The following is a 24,309-nucleotide window of genomic DNA, read 5'->3' as shown; positions in this document are numbered from 1 at the left end:
AAATGTAGAGCCTTATCGGGAATATATATAATTTTAAAACATTCATATAAATATTCAACAATGCATTTGAACAACTCTTTTATAATGCCCCCAGGCTTTATAATGAAATTTCAACGCTTATATGAAGCGTTTAGAAGTCGGAAAAAATTCAAATTTATCGTGCACAATACACGCTGCGCAGAAAATATTAGATTTTTACTTTCATAACAATAGCATTTCACCATATTTAATTGCATGATGGATACATAATAAGAAGGATAATTAGACGGAAAATGAATTAAGAGCACCTTCAGATGTATAATCATAAATGTTAACTCTCCAGCTATGACAGCAGCTGACTTATGGCACCAGTATACTCAATGTATACTACGAGAGATATCCTCTGACACACGACAGTATTGAGAGCTCTGCTGGTTTTAGGCTACAAAATAAAGAAGAAAACCAAAATCAATGAATTAGTTATATCTGTTTGAGAATTTTGCATAAGCATTCAAAAAAACGCGAGTAAGCTTTAAAATTTTAAGTGAAAATAAACACAGTTTAATTTTATCATTTCCCATGTATTAATTAATTTTTTATATTTTATGCTTAGGATAAATTATTGTGTTTCACATTGGGTAAGATTTTCCATACCTCCTTCCAACGTTTCGGAAACTGACTCGCCTTTCATACTGATGATGATAAATCCAATGCCTTTTCGTTCATAAATCGGGTATATGAAATATAATCCAATTTGTAATAGGACCTATCGGAGGTTTAAAAAAAAAATGTGCGAACGGAATGGCATTGGATTTCTGAAACTCTGAGGATGATGGGCGACACGCTCATCGAAACGTTGGAAGGAGTTATGGAAAATTCTACCCGGTGTAAAACCCGAAAAATTAGTACTGCCATTGATCCCCGGAAAAAAAGGCAGAAAGGCAAAACAGTTCTGGTCATGGTCCATCCTCGGTGGAATTCGGATCGATTTACCAACAGCGCCGCGAGTCGTTGGACTGAGCGAATCAACTTTTGTAAAACAATTGAAATGCGCGGTTGGTGGCGGCGCATATAGCGACCGACTGGAGAATCCCGCTGTTGATATCTTTGAATAAAAGGTCCGAAAAAATCACCGAAATCAAGGTGGATTTCTGAAACTCTGAGGATGATGGGCGACACGCTCATCGAAACGTTGGAAGGAGGTATGGAAAATTTTAACCGGTGTAAAACCCGAGAAATTATTACTGCCATTGATCTCCGGAAAAAAGGCAGAAAGGCAAAACAGTTCGGGTCATGGTCCATCCTCCGTGGAATTCGGATCGATTTACCAACATCGCCGCGAGTCATTGGACTGAGCGAATTAGCTTTTGTTAAACAATTGAAATGCGCGGTTGGTGGCGGCGCATATAGCGACCGACTGGAGAATCTCACTGTTGATATCTTTGAATAGAAGGTCCGAAAAAATCACCGAAAGCAAGGGAAGAGAGAGAGGGAGGCTTTATTTTCTTGCTCAAGATAATTACGACGCATGTACTACTTGATATTTCCTCAATTTAGGTCGCAAACGTCGCACGTTCCATTTTGGCCCCTTTAAATGTCAATTTGAGTATTTAGCTGTCGTTTTGATTTCCGGCGGCTCACTTACTGCAATGAGCTGAGAGTGAGGACGGATAATTTTGTAAATCATCACTCCAACATCATTCGCTTTTTCCCTCAATGAATCAATTAATTGCTTCAACCTCTCTTATTTTGAACGTAATTTTTTAGGCTATTTCCTGTTATTACGGAGACATCTAATTATTTCCCATCCAAAGGAATAGATGCCACTTAAGCGCAGGAAGGAATCACCATTAAAAATCATCACAGCATTCTTAGATTATAATCAACGCTAGCGCGATGACAACATTATTTCCTAATGCGATGAAAGTCATCCTTATCCTCTTAATAAAACAGAAACAGTTATTCGGGTGCACTTTCATGGAAATTTGGACGCAAGCCTTCATTCAATCAGCTTATAATCACATCTAAAAATACTCTGCGAATCCTGAGTTAAAATATGAGGTATATTTGATGTTAAGTAATATTAATGTTGTGGTATAAACATGCTTTTATAGAGTAGGTGTATAAACTCATTTTACTCGGAATGGTTAAAAAATGGGGAAGGGTCATGTAAAGAATTAATTCAGAGAAATTTTTAAAGTTTGCCAATAGGATTAGGTAGTCCATGGCAGCCTACGTTCAGACACTTGATTCGTTGTGCTCCTCATTACCATGATGGCGTGCTAAGTTATGTATCTCGATAGTTCTAGATAACAGGAAAATTTTATTTCACAATCCTTTAGAATCACATGTATAAGACGTAAAACTTTACGTTTAGTCGTCGCTCTTTCAAGTGCCATAAGTCTAAAAACATTTCATTAAGATGTCTTGGTTTTTTTCATTAATGTGTTATGTTAGTAACAATTTTTCTTGTGGAAATATATTTCCATTTCAGAATTGCAGTAGTGAGCAATTTTAATAATAATAAGTGGCCGAAAGCAATTATGAAAAAATTTCGGTGAATGATTTTAATGATTTCAATTGGATAAAAGTGTAGCCCTAGATTAAAAACGACGCGACAGTTTAACTCCCCAGAAAGACATGCGGAAATACATACTTGTAATTTCTTACGATGAAGCACTGAGTTTCATCAGTGTTATAATTTGAGAACGCTCTGCAGAAAGCAAAGGCAATCTTGTGGTTTTGTATTTCGTTGAGAGGTTTTCTATGTAAAACGGATGGAAATAGAGGGTAATAATAATAATAATAATAATAATAATACGTCTTTATTGGGCGAGATTGGGACTAGAAAGTCCCATCTTCCATCTAGGTCTAGAGTGAACGATATTAGCATTTAAAATTGTTTAATTAGTATCACCAAAAATATCATGGCATAGTTCTCAGCAAGGACGCATTTTTAGACGGATTCCAGATTTCCATGGGCAATATGAGGGAATGTTGTAAAGTGCTTGGCCTCTCTCTTGGAAGGGTCCCGCGATCAAGTACTGGCTGAAATCTTCGGACTCCCTCGCACGAAAATCCTCTTTGTAATAGGTAGGTAGCCCAGGGTAAGGACCTGCCCCCTGATTCATGAAATTCACATGCCTGTGGGTTAGCCTACGGTGAGCTCTACCCTCACCTTTCCAAACCTTCGGGTTGAATCAAAAGTGAGTTAGAGAGAGTAGAAGATACTTGAAGGAATTTTCAGTTTTCCTTGCTCATTTTTATTTAATCCTGTACCACCGAAAATATCACCTTTTACATCGGGGTTTTTAACTTAAAAAATAAACGTACACAAACATCCATGCCCTGGATAGGCCCAATCTACCCAGGCGGGACTCGAACCCGCGACTTCTTGTGCGGCAGGCAATACTATATAAATGGAAGAGGCAAACAATCCACATTTATCAAGGTAAATTGCGGGTATATGTGACCCTGTTACCAACTACTTATATCGCCTCAATTGCACCATGTTTTTACCCTTTAACACGTGAGAAATACGTCAAAAAATAAATCTCAGGGCTATATTTACCATTCAGAATCGTGGCACCTATTTCAGCTTTTCTTTTCGCAGCGGATTAAATCACCAACGCGGAAAATGGCCCCCGATTCTCGTATTGCAAAAAAGAATTCTTAGAGGGGAATTCTAACTACAAGATTCTTTTGTTGACGAAAGCTTTCACTCTCGAAATGAAGATGGCTACCGTCTCGAATTCTTTCGATTAAAAGGGATGAAACTCACGATCTAATTTGAAGAGTTCGGAATGAACGAGACCCTCGCTAAATATTTTCCTATGCTCTTTTCCCATTATCTCAGCAAAATGATCCGCTCGGCACATGCTTTGTCATCAACGCTCTCGCTTTCTCATCGTTTAACCTCAAACCATCCGACCAACCATCCTGGCTCCCCGCTCCAGCGTGTCGTATCCGTCGGAATGGGTTCGTCACGAAGCAGTCGTCTCTCTCGATGAGAAAGCTTCCTCTTTTGCGCACTGAGTTCGGGTCAGTGTGGATGAGAGGTTTCTCTGCTCTGTGCGATTCGCTATCGGATGATGGGACTAAACAGTTAGGCCATCATTAGGCGAGGTAGTCAGGCGACGTCGTCTGCGACAGTAGCTGGCGACCTACCTAACCTAGTAACCAGTTATTTGGCCAGTTCAGTAGCCAGAATTTTTTTCTGTTTTTTTTTCCCAGTTCCCAGCGATGTGTACTGACCGAGTGGCGACATGAGACTGGCGACCTAGTGTAATAAGCTCCGTATGCTACAACGCAGAGTTGCCAGTACGGGTAGCCAGTGGCGACCGGAGTGGCGAGGGGGCTCGGTAGCCCGTCAGTTACATATGATACAGTAGTACAGGTAAAGAAGGATGTGAAAGAGATGAAATATGTAGGTGTGAAAAGATTGGCTGATAGGAGAAATGAGTCGAGAACTGCGTCAAACTAACCTTACGATTGTTGAGCACTGATGATGATGATGATATATCCGAGTTCGATGTTTTTCCATGCCTATCATGTTTACAGGCCTATAAATGGACAACGACGAATTCACATGGCAATTGACATCCCACTCATTGAATCACAAACGCTTTTAAATATTGATCCAAAGTTTCTGGTACCTACCTCGAAAAACGTTATTTTGTAATTTTGTTCCCGATTCTTTCGATTTTAGCCCACTCTGCACCGTAGCGAAGACACGGCTCTTGCGATTAGAAGTAACAAGCAACTGTTTCGGAAGCCATTTCTCCAGCTAAATCACTTTGTCAATAATGATGAATTCATCGTTGATTAAAAAGAGTACAATTCCAGGGAAAAATCTGAAACTATTTAACTGCCTGATGATGGTAAGGAATACTTAATGAAAATGAATAATTCATCATCCCAAATTTTGAGTTCCGAAGCAGAAAAATTATTATACTCACTCACATGAGCTCTAAAGAAACTTTACGATTGAGTGTGCAACATGGAATATAGATTTAAACTTCGTGGAAAACTTTACCCGTAGAAAAAGGAGAGTTACTAATGGAATTTTTAAATCGGCGAAGTGAAGAGTGTGTGCATATATAAGAGATCAACGAGGAACGACAGATATACTAAGGACGGAATATCATCAAAGAAAAGGCAGTGAGAAGGAACTTAGAGTCATTTAAAAGTAAAAGTCGACCGTTTCAACTCCCGAATCGCTCAGTGCACCCTAACCTTTCTAGGTGAATGTTTCATGACTCATCATTTTTAAAGGAATGGCGAGGTGCTTAAAGCGCTGATAATTATTAGAAAAAGCCATGATTGGGTTATTGGGGAAGAGAGAAAAAAGTGGAATACCTCAAAGTAAGTCGGCCTATAATGTTTACACATTTGCATTGATTAACAACAAATTATGCGTTATAAAGATACGAAAAAGCCGTATTATTAATCGATATTGATGTTTGCAACTTATTGTGGAAGATGAATGCTGTAGACGTAGTAGTTATCCTCAGGTTGAGTTACTAAGTTCATAAAGTAGACAAAACGGCTAATTTTACGGTGCTCAGAGTCATTTATTGCACTGGCGTGTCTACATTTTTAAAATTTTCAAAAATCGAAAAAGAATCAGAGTTAAGAATAAAATTTTCTTTGAAATTACGTATTATTCATTATGATAGCATGCACTAAACCCCAGATATAAATTTGCAGAGTAAAGCGGCACATCATTTTAACGCCGACAGTAGAAGACGAGTAAGATGAGCAAGAGAAGGGAATCCATTATTGCCAACTGAACGATATCAGGTGCTATCCGTGTATAATTTCCATTCGTAGCATTGAAATAAAAGGTAGCTGTACGTTTTCACAATAATTTTAATGCGTACGACGCGTTTCGGCTGACAGATTTGGTACAATATGTTGTACGAAACTAATTTTAAGACAAAACCAAGGTCTCGCACCAAATGATGGTATTGCGAGCCAAAACGCGTCGTACGCATTAAAATAATTTTAGAAAAGTTTAACATCCTTATATATCAATATGCCGAACTTCCACTACACGCCCGAATCAGATGAACCCATACTTAGCCACTTCGGCAACCGGCAAAATGTCTCAAATAAAAGCAGTAAAAGAAGATAGTCGGATTTTGTAAGACGGCGAGAAAAAATTTAGGACGTTCTGTTAGTGGATTGTAAAAGGAAAGTGAATTTAATGGGCGTTGCACTTGTCCTTGCCTTTGTTCTCGTCGCCACAGGGAAACTCCCAGACGAACGACCATCAGGTGCATGTTCCATGCCCTCGCAGGAAATTAAAGAATCATTTGAAACGGTGATGCTGCAGTTTTGATTTCTATGGGGCTGAGGTAATAGGAGCAAAAGCGATTGTCTTCCGTGTTCGAGATGACAATAAAAATATAGCGTCTCCCGGGCTTGTGAAATACTGTCATTGAAGAATTCATCATCTTCTCCAAAATGAGCGTCCTGGTTCGTTATCGTGGGCTTGGAATTCCTTTGGAAAGTTGCGGCGAGTCATTTACCTTCACTCGCAAATATTAAAGCGCACTAAGTACTTCGAAAGTGAATTACTCAATTCTCTTAATTGAATTTAACTCAATTATCATCTGGCGTTGAATCAGTGGAGAGTTATCTCTACTGCATGATAATAAGTGACTCCATGCAAAGAAAAATTAGAGTTCATTTTGGTAAGCCTTTATAAATATTAGGCCTCATTGCATTAAAATTGTGTGATTCGTTACAAAGCTGCAGATAATTTGTTTTTACGCATGCATAATAAGTTATACCTCTCTAACTTTATAATCAACTTTAATCGAGTATTAAGGAAGTATTAATGCCAAAGTTTCCCTTGAAGCCGATTCAAACAAGTGGTAAAAAATGGGTTTATCAGCTTGAAAAATATTTGATTTCAACTGGAGACGGTTTTGGCAGGAGTAGAGCGTGGCCTAAGATGCTAAAATCAGATTCAATTTCAATTTTCACTCACATGTCAGGGCCTGTGTCGCAAGTAAATTATAATGTACTCATAAAAATCATCGTGCCTTATTGATCGGAATCAAGGCTGATGACACTGTAAGAAGCTCACAAATATATTTGAAGCACTTGATTCTGACGTAAAAATTGAAGAACCTGATCGATACGGCTTGAAATGCACTTTGAAATCCTTTTCCAAACTTTGTATGAAATTAATATAAAAAATAGAGCCTCAGCTAATCTATCATTTATATACCTACTAAATGTCTTTCCAATGGACGACTCTTTTTTGTAACCGTCGCTCTATTAAAAATTATTGATTCTCCTTGTAGCACTTCAATGCCATGTGCTCAAGTGTTTTTCATTTCATATATGAGCTTCACTCCTTCCATTGTTCACTCAGAATTAATTTGAATAGGTATGTATTCGTCTGAATAATATCCCTAGCCTATTCTATTTTTTTTTTCTCTCAATGATCTTGTTGACCAAGATTTTATGCCAGACATGAAAACTGCTGGCCAAAGTAAAATTCAGTGCATTTGAAGTTATTTTATTGGAGAATTGAGTTTTAAGTAGATAATAAATAAAATCCATTTAACTCTAATTCATGTTTATAGAATGAGTGGAAGGCATTGTATAAAAGTCAAAGATTTATTTTAAGCAGTACATCGAAAATGCGAAATGGTGTATAAAACGTGATTGACACCTTATTTTTATATGATTAATTTATCTTACTTGTGTGGTCAATAGAACGGATGCTTTTCATGAAAAAAGGCGTTTAAAATTAAATACTTCTGGTGTACATACGCGAATAATGTAAGATGTATATTTTTTCACAAAGGGAATAGATTAATCAAAAGGCTAAAATCAGTACTAGATTTATTTAAAATCAGTGAACTTGAGAAGAGCAACATGTTTGCATCGTAGCTGAACATAGCAAAAGCGCGAGAACTCTATATAAGAGCTGAAAATCGACAAGGAAGATCAAGGGAGGTGTTTTCAGCAAGAGGAGGTGAAAGGGAAAGAAGCATTTGACCGATTTAAAACATCCCCCGTCGGTTGGAGGTGACTGCAGGGCTGGAAAAGAGAAGGGAAATTATGCGATGCATTACAAAAAAATGAAAGAACGTTGAGATGCGATGTTTTTATTATTTGCGCGAAAGGGGAAGGATAAATGTATTCATATTAATGTAACGGAGCACACGTGTCTCAACAGGTTATCGGAATCGAGCCTTGATTCATAGATAAGATTTTGATGTGAAGATTCTTGCTGACAGGGGCGGATCCAAGATTTTTTTTGGGGGGATACAATAGTCTGACAGGTCTTCAGGTCTTCTCATATTTGAGATTAAGGACAAAATATAACAATTACTGTAGAAAATATTATTTATTTCGATATGAAAGTTATTAATATGAAATTAAATGATAGAGCCTTCGTAATACACAAAATAAAACAAACTTAATGATAACCATATTAAAAACTTGTGTATTTTATAAGCGTCTGGGGGGGGGGCACGTGCCCCCCCTAAATCCGCATAAGCTACTTGATGTACCACTTTGGAAGATATGTGGTAATATATTTGTTGTACATTGTCCTTTGTTAATGATTTCAATGTATTACTATACTGAGACATTCAGCCGATTGCTGAGCTGTAAACTGTTTATACACAATGTCTAAAATCGGATGTAATAATCTGAGAACAATTAATTATTTTTTATTTTTATGATATTATACTTGGCATTATGAACAGATGCTATTAGATAAAAGTAATTTTAAGATAACGGTTTTGCTATGGATTCATCATTCAGGAGCGTAGAAATGAAGCTAATCAGGCCATAATGAGAAATCCAAAGCGAAGCTCCAGTCATATATTTTGTACTTTTATATAATTTTGCATACTTTAAGTAATAATTATTCTAAGGCTCCATATATCCGGTCTCTAATTTCACTACATAAAATTCGGCATTGGTGTGGATGTTATCAGCCTACTTGATGAATACCATAGGCTTTTGTAGTTTAATAGAGCAAATATAAAAAATATGCATAAAATAGTTAAACGGAATAGAAGCCAAATTAAGCTCATTCGTTATAAATAATATAATCATACCTTGTATAATTAGTTGAAATTATCTTCAAGTTTATTTGAAAGATGTCTTACGTCAACTGAAACGTACTTATCACATATCGCAACAAAATATTTCGCTTTTCAAGCTATAAGTCCCAGGAAGCACGAGTAATAACGAATTAAATCCGAAGAGTGAAGCGTGATGGAGTATATTTTTTCCGTAAAGAAATAAAAACTTAAGTAATTACAATGACATAAACATATTTGAGTAATTACAATATTTATGACCCTAGCTTTTACATACTGCAGCTATCCATTCCTCCCAACTCCACGCTAATTCTTCAGTTTCCATGTGGTTTGTCTTCCCTAAAGTCTTCTTAGATCAAAATACATACATGCGTATACTTTGTCTTCCTCGGAGGATGTTTATACTATTTTCCCTCTACTATAGGCAGCACAAGCAATGACAGAGAATAGAAATTTTGTTCCAAATGTCTTAGTATTTTTGAATTGGCACGGCCTGTAGCTTCTGTGATTATGGCTATGTAAAAAAGGTTTTCTAATTACTTCGACGTTAGCTTCTGAATTGCAATAAGTATTCCCTGCCAATCTTACGCGTATTACTCATTTAAACTATGAGAAAATTGGATGCATCGGAGTCTCAGATAAGGAAGTTTTAATGTCTTGAATGAATTACCGTATTACGGAATATTTAAAAAATATTTATGTTATATAACCATGGTCACAAGTATTTTTAGTAGTTGACGTCGAACGAAAAGGCGTTTTGCCAAGTTATCGATTGGTTTAGAGTGTTATAAAATTGACGATCTAATAGAATCTTCGTTGACGAATTGCTTAATTTTGAAACGCCGCAGTTATTTTCTGGCCACTACGAAATTTGTGATGTAACCTAAAGCATCAAAGGGAAAATATTTTACAAGCACCATTCTACCATATACTCAGCAGTCTGTGAGTGAAATTCATCATTATAATTTAAAGGCTAGCTACATTCATTAGCTGTGGTTTGTATAGAAAATAATTGGAGGTAGCATGATTCTGGAGCAGGTTTGAGGAACGCAAAACACGCAATTGCTCAGTTTGGGAAATTCAAAAACCCTGTTATCATGTTACTAAATACTGTATTTTGTCTACTTTTAATGAAATTTGCTCTGATGACTGAATTTTTCTGAATTTATTATGAAATTTCATGACTATGTCAATATTTTGAAAGTGGATCTGTATGAGTATAATAATTCTCCAGATGTTCATGTTAATATTTTGGTATCAACAATTAATATCAATGTTCAATGTCCCATTGCAAATTCCACAAGATTTTCTCTAGCACATGCGTGTATATATGTACAATGTACATATGTTCCAAAGGACTATCCTAGAGCAAATAAAATCTTTTTCTATCTATCTATCATCGATACTGAACATAACGTGTTTGCAGTAGTAATAAATAAAAAAAACTAAGTGGAAATTCGTGAAATAGGTTACTTAAATTCAAAAGCTCATTTAGGTACATGTGAAATTTCGATATCTGAAAATTATAAAAATCAACGTCTCTTTGATTTCTTATGTAAACACCGCCGGTGAGACCAGCTCTTACGTCTTTACTGCTTTTATTCAGATTCAAACTATTTATGGTAAAAACATGAATCTCTCATTAGAAACGTTATCTTGTCCCATTTTCGGCCGTAAAAGCTATTTATACTTTATCTGATTCATTACACGTAGTTTTTGCTAGGCATTACCTATTTATCTAATTTTTATCTTCAAGGGACACGTTATACAACGTGATTTACATAACATAAAATTAGCTCCTGGCGTTCGTCAGTTAGTTATCTAATTTTAAATCGGCAGAGGCTATTTCATGTACCTCACTTTTAGAATCATAAAAATGTAGCAAATATATCACCTGTTTGTGAGTCGTTCAAAAGCTTCAGTGATCAGAACTTTTTGTGGAAATTTTTCGATGTTAAATGTTTATTCGCTTTCGTTTCTCGGCATTTTTCCGTAAAATATATGCCATTAACATTGTGACCTCCATTATTGCCCGATGAAGGACGCAATCACACTGCACAATTACTGTCATGAAAAAATATGTAGAGTGGTAAGTTTCCAGTCAGCCACTTCACTTATAAGCTGAAAAGGACTTGACTGATACGAATTTCTATTCCTGAGAACATTTGCTTGAGATCAATTTCATACCGTATTTTTATTTGTCTATCGCTTATGATGATCAACATTTTTTATAATGAAAAACAAGTTAGGAATATATAATAATTTTTGTTATGCTTCTGCAATGATAATGAAACCCTTAGGAATGGCGAATAGGAATGAATGCAAAAAAACCTTTTCGAAAAAAGTTTCTCAACGATAAACTATCTCATATTGGAGAAATTTTAAGCCAAAAACAAAGATTTCCCATCACTACCCATATGCGGATCCAGCATAGGGACAAGGTGAGGCTAGGCGCGGGGAATGGGGGGTAACCTCCCTGCAGTAGTGGCCGTCCGGACAAAATTACCATTCTATCTAGTGTAAAATGTATACCCAAAAGGGGGCTGTGGCCCCCCTCGGTACCTCTCTGGATCCACCACTACTATCCAAACATTTTCGATATTAACATAATTTTTTAAAATAAATCGAATGGCCATCTAAGTGTCGGTAACCACTACAAATTGCTATACTATATGTGCATTAACAACCGTGATAATGGAGCATTAGTAAGATAGGTTTTCCAGGACGGGTTCATGGTAAATTTGAGTAACAATGATGGATTTTGGTCGTCAAAACACCCTCAGAACGAAAATTTATTTTCAATCGAGGTCTAATGAGATTCGGATGAGAAAAAAATCAATTTTACCTAAACATAATAAAATAAAATTTGGCACAACAGTTTTAATTGAATTTTTTTATGTTCCGCCTTTATCCATAGTTATATAAATAAGTTCCTTTTGAAGTACTATTCACCACAATAGAACTACAAAAAGTAATTTTCCAGCTAAGGCAATGCAGGCGCAATCATATGTAATTAATTGTAAATACAACACTACTTTTGTCTTTCTTCTAATTTTTTTGGAATACGCTTATAATGTCCCTTGATGCATATGCTTTCAGAGCCAACTCTTTCCATTGCCCTTTGCTGGCTACGGAAGAAGCAATATGGGAACTCTCAGGAATATTTCATCCAAATAATTTCAAGTATTCACGCAGTAGACCATTCAGGTAAGCATCATCCATCCTCTGGATGAAAGTTGGACGTTGCATCGCTTGTCGTTTCAATACGGTAGTTTCCTTCATCAAAGAAAAGGAAATGCATTGATTGCGATTCCTTACCCAAGATCAGTGTATTCATAATAAACAAATTATTTGGTTTTAGAAATACCAGTTTAGACGAGTGGCAACGGTGAATTTTAACCTAATTTGAAAAAGGCCAGATTGGCGTCCATGCGATTTCACTCCGCGTGACGTCACAGGGGCCTAGTTTCTGTGCGAGTAGAAATGAGTTTTACATTGCCTGAGATTACTAATGCATGCATGAGGCTTAGAGCTCAGGGAAACATCTCTTAATAATCACACATTAAAATTATCTAAGTTCGGAAAGTTTCCTTCGTTTGATAGGGGAATAATAATCCTTTAGCCAAGCGCTACCTGGTAGCAGGGTACTCAGCTACCTGCTAGCAGCCTGCGTCGTATCAGCGCTCAAGCCTCGCCCCAAGGTCACCTCACACGCCGACAGCTGGAACCAGAAATACGTCACACGGACTTTTCCCATCATTCCTACTTAGCCGTCGCGTTTTCGCACGCTTGAAAATTTTCACTTTTCGTTTAAACGCGAAAAATATAGATATTGTTATTCAAAAATCTAAGAGCGTGAAATGCGCACTCCAGGAGTAATAATCTTTCGATTTAGGCAATAAAAAATAAAAGTAAACCACCCTATTTCAGATAGTGAAGTGATGAGTCCTCTAAAACGACACTTGGCGAACGAGCGATTCAGCACATTTCAGAGCAAACCGCGAGAAACACTGAATGCCTACCCCAAGTGTTGTCACGCAGCTTTCCGCTAAGTTCACGGGGTTAACGCCTAGGAGTCTTGAGGGAATAAATGTGCGAGAGAACACCCATCTACCCTTTTAAGACGGCCCCACTCCCTCCCTTCTCCATCTTTTGAACTTCGCACCAAGAACGTCGTTTCTCGCTCGCACGCTCCAGACCACGCCGAGACGGTATCGAAGCAGGACTACTGCCCTTTACCCAAATGAAATATACCAGTACACGTCGGATGCCGCGATTGTAAAAAAATTGAAAGTATTTCTCAGGCAATTTCTTTGAAAGAAATGAACCGTAACTTTTTCGATAATTTCGCGTAATTGGCGAGGAACATTCGTGTATATCGTGGAATCCGACAGGGGAGCATACCTACCACGACAGTGATGAGTAATTCTCGATAAAAGTAGGTTTCTGTAAGGCATTTGTTGGAGGCGAAGGAAGCTTCGACCATTTGATTCATGAGGGAAATGAAGGACGAGCGGAAAGAAACCTATCAATAGCATTAACCTTCTCTAGAAAAGACGCCATGGAGACAACGGCTTAACGCCCTAGTCGACGGACGGAGTAATCCACTAGAAGTATTCTCCTCGTATCGCTTAAGTGGGAATCGGGCAACCTCTGAAAAATCTCTACCAGCGCCGTACTTTGAATCAGGGCCCCTGGGGTGTGCCAGCACTCTAGGCACCGCACCAGCCTGATCCTCGAATTAGTTCTATCTCTAATAGCTTGTGCAGAAAATACCCAATCAAGATTTTTATCTAACTCTGACCCATTCTCCTGTTCTACTCAAACCACTTCAGTGTGATTTTTTCGCAATTCCTTAATTCACAATAAAAAAAACTTCTACCTTAAATTCTCGAATAACAATTTTAAAAAGTATAAGCCCTCTTGCTTGTCGAAGTAACATGAGGTAAGGATAATCAGTGTTCAGCCGTCATGATTACATGGGCGAACGTCACACATACTTTGCAAGTCTCATTTTTAGGGAAGTGACAGCTTTAACTTTCCCAATATAAACGAAAAAACACCTTATACCCATTTGGCTTCTCAGTATTATGAGAAAAAGCATGACAAATAAATGAGGCAAATATGATGATCACGTAAAAACAACTTCGAAGGAGAAGCTGATGGGAAGAAAGGTGAAGATAGGGCCTGCACGATATTAGTAGATCGGGTGGTTAGGTTAGGAAAATGAGTACGCTCGTGTGAAAGGATGGCTTACTTAAGATGAGACTTCGATAAAAAGCTGCTTCAAAACGAACTTTGGATAAATGACCGATAGTAATGTTGCTTTTGCCGCCATAAGAATTATGCATTGGTGTAGTTCAATAGGACATAAAATTGCAAAACATCAAAAGGATGCTGCCGATGGAAGGGAAAGGAAATTTTCGACGAACAAAAAATCTTTTTCACCAAGCTATTTCGTCATTACTTGAAAATAAAAATTGATTTATTTATTTGCATTAAACCCCAAAATAGTACAGACCTTTTACATTGGATTTAAGAGGAAAAAGTTAAGATTTAGAGGGAAAAGTTAAGATTGAGAGGAAAAAGTTGTCACCCATTTTTCATGAGTTGGTGATGTCATTAGGCCACCCGTTATTCTTCAGAAAGAACCGCCAATATAGGGAAAAATTTCTCGCAAGGAAGTAAACAGCGACAACCACACTAAACCGATGAGAGATCGAAGAAAATAGCCGACGATCGGTGACCCGCGCTGAAGGAGCATGTGATGTCATCAACTAATGTGTTATACAATTGATGCTTCTGCGAATTTTCCCTCACGAATATCGCGAGAAGTGGGGGCGGCATCGAAAAAAAGGAAAAATACTGGTATTTTTTGTTTTATAATCTACGTCGCAGTCTATAATCGGTGAAGGCCGATGTCGGCCTCGGTTGCGGAGGGATAGAGTCGTTGCTTGCCAATCAGAACTTGCTGGTTCGAGTCCCGACATGGCTATTTTTATTTGATAATTATTGAGTATTCCCCGTCGTAAAAGGCCAATATTGTGCTGTTTCCAAGGCAGCTGGATAATAAATAAATAATACAAACATAGCGAACGGGTCAATAGTGCAAGATAGCGCTTGGCAAGGAGAAGAGTAAAAGTTAGAGAGAATGAAGGCATGGAAGAAAACAAGAGAAAAGTTGTTTCTTTGATAAATTGTCAAATACATACGTTTATTCAAAACATAGAGTTTAACATTTCCCCTTTATTTGGGGTCCGACAGAGTGTGGGCCGCCCTGGTATTAAGCCTGGAGTTAATACATCAAATATTCGTAGCCCCGGAACTTTATATATATATGAAGAGACAAGCAGTCCCGAGTGGCCTCACAAAGCGGCAGGCGGGACCATAATGACGTCACACTGGCTTTTCCCAGTATTCATACTCAGCCATCGCGTTTTCGCGCGATTGAAAATTTTCACTTTTCATTTAATCGCGAAAAATAGATATCGTCATTTAAAAATCTAAACGCGTAAAATACATACTCCAGAAGTAATAATCTTTCGATTGAGGCAATGGGGAACTTGCATGAATTTTTTTTATTTCACAGGCGGATAGAAAATTATTTTCTGAATACAACAAAGAAAACCGCATGTTTATCTGAGTTTTCCTTCGCGAGATATTTAATGATAAATATTACGAATTTTAAAGCGCGGGAAAAACTCCCTCACCCCCCAAGCCACTGCCGACGAAGCCTCGATGACGTCAAAGGTGCCTAAACATCACGCGAAGCTATTGTTGTGATTGTTTGTAATAGTTGCCAGCAGTTGTGTGAGCTTCGTTTGTTAGACGTGTTGATTATTTTTTATTTAAAGATAAATATCCGACGATAGAGGCTTGGAAGCCCTCATTTTTTGCATTATTTATAATATTAATATCTGAGTACGGGCATAAAATATAAAACTGGAGCAGTTAAACCAAATATTATATAATACCTAAATAACATCGTGGTAGGAGTCTGAGCCACGGCCATTGGAAGGGGGATACGTTAATTGTAAGTTGATGTTATCGACGGCATATCATTCATATAAGTATGCAATTAGAAGGATTTTGATGTTTACTGATGTCCGCTTAGCTTTTATATACAATAACTTCATCCGTTTATTCGTAGGTACCGGAGAATTCGTCGTTTAGGTCTGCTTGTGCTTGTATTATGAGGTGAATTCCAGTCAATGCAACTTTTGCTCGCTGATTGGAGACATCTAGGAACATTTTTGTGCCAAAATAGTGTTATTTTCAACGTGACGTCTCCCGTTAAGCTACTGCTAATAATCACAGTGCCAGTGGTTGTAATGCACAAAGTTTGACAAGGTTGAAAAATATCGGCGAAGAGTTATCAGTGTTCCATCGTGATTGAATTGTAAAAAGTGCTATTACGCTATCGATAAATGTCTAACAGTAGTGTAAAAATTGTCAGTGGCGTGCTAATCTCCGTTGTTCACCGTAGATATGACATTTCACGATCACGCCATTGAAATAAAAACTGTATCAAGTTTGTTATTCCATTATTTCAACGAATAGTAGTGAGAAATGTCACCTGTGTGGGCTAATTTAAGGGTTTAAATCAATGAATAAATAGTTGTATTCATCATAACGAGTTCTGTTATTGTAAGTTGTACGTGATGAATATAAGAATGTGACAGTGACATCCAGTTTTTGATAAAAGTATTTGCCTATTTCCCGCTATATTTTTATGGTATATGCTAGTATATTGTTTATGGATTTACCTATATTATTGAAATAGGTTTTAGCTTGTGTGTGTGTTGGCAGCGGAACCGATCGCGACCTCACATGTGGATTGTGTGCAGACTGTTTTGCTGTGAATTCGTACCGTAGGACGGATAGGACTACCTTCTCCGCTAATCCGGCGTTGCCAAATTCAACAGCACAGCTTACTCTAATGTCAACAGCACAGCTTACGATCGATATCCTCCAGTATTACAAGTTTCTTTTACAACTCGATTTGCCGCCAACGTATAGCAATAATTTGTCTTAACAAATTCCATGAGGGTCATGGCATCAATTTTTGGTGTCCTAAAAAAAGGCTGGTGTCCTAACATCCTATGCCACACGCCTTATAGGCGGCTTGCGGGGTATTATGTAGACGTAGATGAATTTCAGGTGTACTATTCGAACGAGTGGCAACGTTATCATCCATTTTTCTGATAACTAAAACACACGAAGTGAAACGCTTGTACTTCATCATCCCGATGCCGCATTATTAATATCCCAAGTAATAATCTAGGCACAATAGCAATAGGAAAACTTGCCCAAGAATAACAGAACAAAATAAAGTGACGATTAGCGGCTAAATACTCCCTCAAAACAAATTTTACTCCAAGCGCTCAGCGTATTTCCCTACTCCCCACGGTTGTTTAGGCACCTATGACGTCACGCCTGGCCTCGGCAACGCTCGGGTGTCTTCGCGCAGTGGTCGGCTCAGAGAAAATTTTCTCGATTTTAAATGCAATTTTTTTATTTCTTTTGATGTTGAATGGAGAAACTGAAGGTATTTTTGCGAGCTAATGTATCCATTTGACTTATTCAAAATAGTTTTTAGAGCAATCTACGACCCATGCAAGTTCCTCATTAAAAAAATAGCAAAACACCCTATTCTACTACTACTGCTAGATGATAGGGCCTACTATCTAAAATATGCTCCATCGACCCTTGCTGGAGGGAAGGCGGTAGTTAGCTCTGCCATCTGACTACCCTCAATGGAGGGTACACATTCTCGCACCATGGAGGTGTTTCATTTTATCAGGAAATAATATATAAGACGACCAACAACTGAGATGTGCAAAACAACCCTTCATGGAGAAAAGTGGAACCTGCTTGTATGACACTGAGGTGCCATTTCAAGGAACAGAGAGTAAGATACAATGCCATACATGGGAAAAATGGTCTTTTGTTTGAAAATGAATAAAAATAAAAGTGATGGAAGAGCTATCGGTAAGAGTTGTGGAGTGGAAGCAATCTTACATAGAAAGCAATTGAAGAAGATAGTGAATATGAAAAATATGACAGTTTTAACCCTTACATCTGAACTTGAAGAAGCAGGAAGGGACTTATGGATGTATGCAGCATGTAGAATTGACAATATTCCTGCAAAGTTTACTAATGTTGCAAGGGAGAAAGGCAATGCTGTAGTTCGGCCGGTACGGTGTACCTCCTACAATTCAAACTCGTTTTAAGCGTACCGGTTAAACTACCTTTTTAAAACAGTAAAAAATAACCCTTCTGTAAATTGTCCAATAGATTTCAGAAAGAAATATTCCCTATCGGGTGATTCCCGTAAAGTTATCACCGTGGCTCGTCCCGATATACTTAAAATAGTCAAGAGGAGAGGTATGATTATGCTATCACGATGTTCCCCTCATCCTTCCCTCTACACCTTTACATTTTTGGTTCCATTCCCTTCTACACATGCTCCTTTCTATACTCGCGTGTGCCCTCCCGGCCATCTCTCCCCTTTGACCTTCTGCCGAGCCCCACATTTCAACCCGTTTCCCCGCGAACTGGAGCCGCGTGCCGTCTGCGGGGGAACCGCACATGTATTCGAGGGCGTTCTAAGAGTACGACATGCAGACAACGCCGTGGCGCGAACGACGACCCATCAACAGTGGCGCCCCTCTCGGTCAAATCACTATACTCTAGCTGGATCCCCGTCTGCGCGCGGGTGTGTACCTCATGTAGGTCGAAAATTTGGTGCAAGCTACGCTTTTGCTCTTTGACAAGGGTACATTATAATACTACCCCACAAGCTACCTATAAAAGGCATGGGGTGTTTGGACACCAGCCGTATATTTAGATAAAAAAAGCAAATGCTCAAGCGAAATTACGAGTGGTATTTATTTAGGTATTATATGGTACGAATTCGAATACCTATCCGTTCGGCAAATCTTTAGAGGAGTCTCAGTACGCCTCGTAAAATACTTTTTTGAAGCATTTGTCTGGTATAAGTACGTTAATAAAGGATTTTTGCCATAAAAAATTACTGGGATTATTTTTACATCATTAATCCTGACCTTTTAACTCCATGATGAAAAGCTATAGATCCCGTGATACCTTTTTAATAACGCATTTTAAGTTATTTTCCCGGATCATATTTCTTGAAAATTTGTATCATTTCGAGGAAAACGGATATAAAGGAATTTGATTATTTCGTCCAGTTTTTAAATGCCTACGTTTTCCTTTGATTATTCTATTTATGGATCGACATCAATCGATTTTTCTTCTGTTTCTACAATGGAAATTAGCAGTGGCATTAAAAAAAAACTACAGAATACTACAGCCACCCTATCACCTTATTCTCCTATACATAACTGTGATTAAAACACATTTAATTCAGGTTTATTTAAAAAAACAACGCAAAAACTACAAAAATGTAAATTAATACTCAATCGCAAACTTTCTTACAGGTAAAAAATAACTTCTTTGGTACATTTACATGTTTTTGAATACTAAAAAGTAAGCCTAGGCTGCCTTGCTCTAGAGGCCAAGATTATCTTTGCTGAAGGTAAATGTTTATTTGAATAGCGCCCTAAATAATTCATTCCCTTATTATCCCCATCGAGCAGGGCGTTATTAAAAATCACAAAGCCTAAGCACTCATGCAAGCGCTGAGAATTTACTACAGTGAATCGAATTCTGATGGCAGCCGATGCCAACGATATTACCGTCTAATAAATAGACATTCTCTTTGTTACCTTTCTGCAAATCTTTTCATGTGGAAACTTGATGCAAGAATGGATGGAAATTCAGTTGATTCTCTTTTGCCATCTCGAAATAATCGCCGCAGTAGCTTCGGCAGCGAAGGTGTGAAAGGATTCATCTCAAGATTGCGGCACGGATTCACTTGACTTCACGATCACTTTCACGATTTGATGATATTCACATTCCTCGCGTGCTCATCCAGGAATATGAGCCTCATTTCGTCCTGAGACAATGGAATAGCGAACTCCGCGTCGTTTGCTGATGGAATGGGAAGTGAAGGGAATGGTGCCTCTGCATTTCAGCTGTTTAGTCAAAGTTCAGCCGAGAGAAGTTGCTGGGAGACGGCAAGATCTTGGACGAACCGAGAAACAATGTGCTCGCTGAATATGGCCTGAAATTCGATTAAGTTTGAGGATGCACCATTTCAACTCCCATCATTACAATCACAAGCCAGCATTCCTAAGATTAGTTTTAAGGTTTTCGCAGCGATTAGATGCACTATTATAATCCATTTTCGGGTGTACGTCTGCGTGCTTAATATTTGTCTCAACGTTTCATTCCACTTACTGGGAACGTCGTCAGGAGAATGAAAATATAAACAGCTATCGTACCGTTGGAAAAACTGGTCCATTGTTGTCAAGGTATTTATTTATTTAAGGTTGGATTGCTCGCATCCTTGGAAAAGCCAACGTTGAAACCAGGTTTGGCACGTTGAGGAAGATCATAGATCTACTTCCATCCGTCATTGATGCTATTCCCCCATTACAAATGGAAGGTATATATGAGATTCCGTGTTCATGTGGGTCTAGTTACATCGGACAGACCAAACGGAAGATAGTGACAAGGCTGAAAGAGCATGAAAGGGCGCTGAAGGCAAGGCAATGGGAGACTTCAGCGGTCGCCGATCATTTTATGCCGGGGCCAGGACACAAGATCCTCCTGGATGAGGCCAAAGCCATTGCAAGAAAATCTGCATATTATCCACGGCTTGTTAGAGAGGCGATAGAAATTTCTAAACGACCTATGAATTTTAACAGGGATGATGGATATAATTTAAGCCATGTGTGGAAGAGATATATTTCGAAAATTTAATAACAATATTCCACTTTTCATCTTCTTTTTATAGTAGATGTTTTAAAGAAGTTGGCTTTTATTTTATTTTTATTTACTTTTTTAAATACTTTGACAACAATGGACTAGTTTTTCCAACGGTACGATAGATGTTTATATTTTCATTCTCCAGACGACGTTCCCAGTAAGTGGAATGAAACGTTGAGACAAATATTAAGCACGCAGACGTACACCCGAAAATGGATTATAATAGTGCATTCCTAAGATTAGTTTGACGTATCTCTCCCTTCCGCTCTCCTATCTGTATACACCTTTTCATACCTAGTCTTTCCTAGGCTTCCCTTTATACCCTCAACCATTTCTAACCCAGAGCTGCTTCAGAGAGAAATTAAATTTCAAGGTCTCATTTTGAAAATTTTCTTCTCAATCTTAATTATTGTGGCAGTTAAATATATCGCCATTAAACTTAACAGCACAAAAGAAAACGTAGTTTAAATCTTTCCTGGATAGAGCCCAAAATTTATAAATTTTTTGTTGCTTAGAAGCAACATTGGGTTATAATGAGTTAATAACTCACGATAACGTCTGAATATTATCAATTTGCACTTATTCCTTTCTATGGCTGCATTCCGCCTCCACGTTAATTCATCTTGCGCTGCCCACCTCCTCAAGTGGATCATGTGAGGACGGGGAAATTACGTTTTAAAAAATTCGCATCATGACGCCGCGAAGATAGACCGTTCAACAGGACCGAGACGGCATTACCTCGGCCTCGTGGAACAGCCTCCATAAATTAATTCGCTCCCCTTCATCATCCCCAGTCATAATGATCGGGCATCTCCAAGAGATCGTCTGCCGACTCACCTTTTGCAGTCCTTCCGATCCATAAAACACTTGAGGAGCCCGTTTCACTTTCGAAATTGACCGGGAAATTGTCCTCGTCCTACATTGCTCCCCCCCCCCCTTCCCAGAGATTCGGAGAAGGGTCAAACTGAAACACTGCGTCCAGCCGTAATCACTTCGCTTTTTGTGAACATGTGAACAACATTTATTAATTGCGACCGTAAGCATTAGCAGTTGGGCAGTATCTTTGGCAAAAATTTAGTTAATTACGGAAATTACAGGGATGGGAAAGAGTGATGATTGCAGCGAGAAGATTTTTGCCGGGATTGTAAATTGATTTTTTTATGTTACACAAATGTCACACTTTAATGGCTCGCTGTAAAGGGGTGCCCATGATCCCCCAATGTAAAAAAATACCAAAATTACGGTGACAAGTATCCCACAGGTACAATATTTTGACGAAGGAGGTGACTTGGTTATCCAAAAATTCCGCCTTACTGATTGTTGTTACATATTTGTTTATATATTTTGTTGAACTAAGTGACTTGGTTTTCCAAAAATTCCGGCTTAATGATCGACTCGACTTTAACTGTAATGGTTTAAGATTGAATCACTTGAAAAGGTTATATTATATTTATATTATACAAAATTTATCATATATTAAGCATGAAATTTTTTTTATAGTTTGGATGGCAAAAATTACCAAAGGATATTGTAAAGGATGATTAAATCTAGTAAATATACTAAATTTTAATCATTAGATGATTGGGATGAAAATAGGCTACAGAAATTCGGAGAAGGGTCAAACTGAAACACTGCGTCTAGCCGTATTAGCCAGGTCGCTTCTCTTTTGTGAACATCTGAACATCATTTTCTAATTGCTGATGGAATTAACAGTTGGGTAGTGTCTATGGCAAACATTATGCTAACTTTGGAAATTACAGCGATGGGGAAGACTGGTGATTGTAGTGAGTAGATTTTCGTCGGGACTGTAAAGTGGTTTTTTTTATATTCCACAAATGTCACTCTTTGATGGCTCGCAGTATAGAGATGCCCATGATTCCCTCATATTAAAACTATCAGAATTACGGTGACACGTATCCTACAGGTACAATATTTTTCCAAGGGAAGCCACTCGGTTATCCAAAAACCCCGTTTTACTTAAAAGGTATTTTTCGACTTTTCCTCCTATGGTATATTGATAGAATGACTTCAGTAAGGTCATGGTCAAAAACTAGTGACAATTCGGATGGCAAAAATGCAAACGTTGCCAAAAGCTATTTCTAAGGATAGTTAAATGGAAGAAAAAAACAGCAAATTTTAATCAAAAGATGATTGAAATGACAGTAGGTTACAATAATGAAAGATAATGTAAAATTAAAACATCGATGCATTTAAATTTATTTTTTAGAGCCAAAATTCGGACTGAAGCGCTTAGTGCGGCATGAAACAATAATTGAGAATTACTAAACACTAAGAATTAAACAGGACGTACCAAATACCATTGTCGGTTAGGAATACAATCTCGTCGTTATAAAAAAATATGACAATCGTAATGAATGGTAACTCCACATGAGAAAATCCAGAAGTATCGTTCTGCCTTGAGGTGACAGTAGGCTTCAGATATGAAAGATAGCTTGGTGCGAGGCCATCGCTAATAGATTTTATTTTTTCTGCCCCTCTCACAGGCAACCAACCGAGTCCCTTTCATCTGAGTAGTTAGGAGGAGTTTTACGTTAATTCTATTGATCGCTATCTTCTAAATAATAAAAAGCGGAACAGTAAGAGCTTAGTGCCACATACATGACGGCTGAAGGTCGGACGGTTGGTAGCTCTTTGGCAGGGTGGGAAATGGCAATCTACTCTACAAAGTTGTTTTGCGAAACAAACCCATAGCTATCTCGAAGAAAACACGGTACGACTAGATTTATTATGATTCAGTGACTCAATGGTTTGAATTGATCATTTTATTTGTCAATTTTATCAATGCTCTTTTAGGGCTGGGATAATATAAAGCTGTGGAGCATAAAATCCATGCAATTCAAATTGGTCATGACTAATTATTCTCAGTCAAGAATACTTTCCTTCTACGGCATAAATATTCTTAGAACAGATTTTGACTGTGCGTTGATAAAAAAGCCGAATATATTAACACGCATACCGCATATAATAGGGATGTGATATAATTCACACGAGTGGTTTTATTAACACTAATTGATTTCTTGCGCTGAATAGTCAAAATGGGATTTAATTTAACATGAAGTTAGAGGCAAAAAGTAGCTAGTAACAATTAAAAGCACTTAACACGCCATAAATATTAGATCGAATGAAAAATAGGCAAGGGGCTTCGATATTTTTTTAATTCTCATACTACCAAAAACTGCATATATTGGCCGCTTACATGGGTATTTATTCAACAAGTAAACAATTACTTGTTCAAGAACAACCATGCCCTGGATGGAGGCTACCTACCCTGGCGGGACTCGACCCCAAGATCTCGTATTTAGCATGCAAGGACAAGGACACCTAGCCACAAAAACCGGCGGAGTGACCATAGTGAATATAGTTTTGGAAAGTTTAGATT

Source organism: Ischnura elegans, chromosome 4 (genome assembly GCF_921293095.1).
Source record: "Ischnura elegans chromosome 4, ioIscEleg1.1, whole genome shotgun sequence".
Taxonomy (NCBI): Eukaryota; Metazoa; Arthropoda; class Insecta; order Odonata; family Coenagrionidae; genus Ischnura; species Ischnura elegans.
The sequence above is the reverse complement of the archived record's forward strand: the minus strand, read 5'-3'. Positions refer to the sequence as shown.